Source organism: Chiloscyllium plagiosum, chromosome 19 (assembly GCF_004010195.1).
Source record: "Chiloscyllium plagiosum isolate BGI_BamShark_2017 chromosome 19, ASM401019v2, whole genome shotgun sequence".
NCBI lineage: Eukaryota > Metazoa > Chordata > Chondrichthyes > Orectolobiformes > Hemiscylliidae > Chiloscyllium > Chiloscyllium plagiosum.
The window spans coordinates 18,455,229-18,456,471 of record NC_057728.1 but is presented as its reverse complement, the minus strand read 5'-3'; the positions used below and the strand labels follow the sequence as shown (position 1 = coordinate 18,456,471).

The 1,243-nt window shown below is 43.6% G+C and overlaps 1 long non-coding RNA gene across 1 annotated transcript in view; it reads right to left on the bottom strand.

Moving 5' to 3' along the window:
- The window catches only part of LOC122559559, a 21,026-nt gene extending 20,039 nt beyond the window's left edge, over positions 1-987 (bottom strand). Inside the window, exon 1 of the long non-coding RNA XR_006314460.1 lies at positions 976-987. This is a non-coding gene — a long non-coding RNA (uncharacterized LOC122559559). The remainder of the gene's footprint in view (positions 1-975) is intronic.
- Between the last annotated feature and the right edge of the window lie 256 nt (positions 988-1,243).

Below are 1,243 nucleotides of genomic sequence, written 5' to 3'. Positions count from 1 at the left end.
TGCCTCCAAACCCCACCCCCCCCGCCTCTGACACCCCTTCTGCCAAACCATTATGAAAACAACGTCCATGAGGGATGGACAATGGGAGGTTGACCCAATGTGAAGAAATTGTGAACAAACTGGTTTATAACTTTGTTAATGTCTTGCAGAAGTTAACTATTGCTCAATGATGGGCTTGTGATTACATCATACTGTACACAGTTGCTCACACCGCTGGTAGAGCTACATTCGAATTAACTTCCCTGGATAATAATGTAACTTTACAATTCCCGCTGTATAAATCATGCTTAAACACATTTGGCTAACATAGTAAGACTCATTGAGGGAATTGGATTATTATCTGGTAAAGCTATAGGGAGAACACAGCTGGCTCATCTGGAGAGCTAGCGCAGGCATGATGGGCTGAATGATCTCTGCCTTTCATCAATTGTATTACAGTGTATTAGAGTGAGAGTTGTGTGTGTGTGAGAGAATGTGTGTGAGAGAGAGCAAGAGACTGTGTGTGTGTGTGTGAGCGAGTGTGTGTGTGAGAGAGTGTGAGAAAAGAGTGTGTGTGTGTGTGTGTGTGTGTGAGAGGGGTGGGTTTTTGTCTGGACTGGCTGGATGAAGGTAAATTCATGTGACCTGTGATTGGTTTGAGGAGTCTTGTGGATAATGCTGTAACTCCAAGTTTACCATTTTCCACACTAACTAAGTGATGTCAGGTTAGCTGAATATTGTGAGCTCAGTTTCTGCCAGTATACCTGACAATCCTAATAACACAGTGTGACAGCGGCCTCGGCAATAGTTCAATGTTAATCATGAGTGGTCACAAAAACACATCAAGCAGACATTTTCCTATGTCCTCCTTAAAACCTGTTCCCTAGCAACAAGAAAGGTTTTATGATCACAGCAATCTAATCGAAACCACATGACTTCTGTTTGAGAGACATTAGCTCCTCAATGGAAGGCTGTACATTATCCCGATTGTAAGACACTCGCTAAGGGGGCTTGTGATGCACTGGTATGTCCTTATCTCTGGGCCAGGAGCTCCATGTTGAAATCGCACTTGCCCTGAAGGTGTGCTGTAACATGTCTGTAACATGTCTGTAACATGTCTGTACAGGTTGCACTGGTATGTCCTTATCTCTGGGCCAGGAGCTCCATGTTGAAATCGCACTTGCCCTGAAGGTGTGCTGTAACATGTCTGTAACATGTCTGTAACATGTCTGTACAGGTTTATATGAAAACAACAATCTAAAGC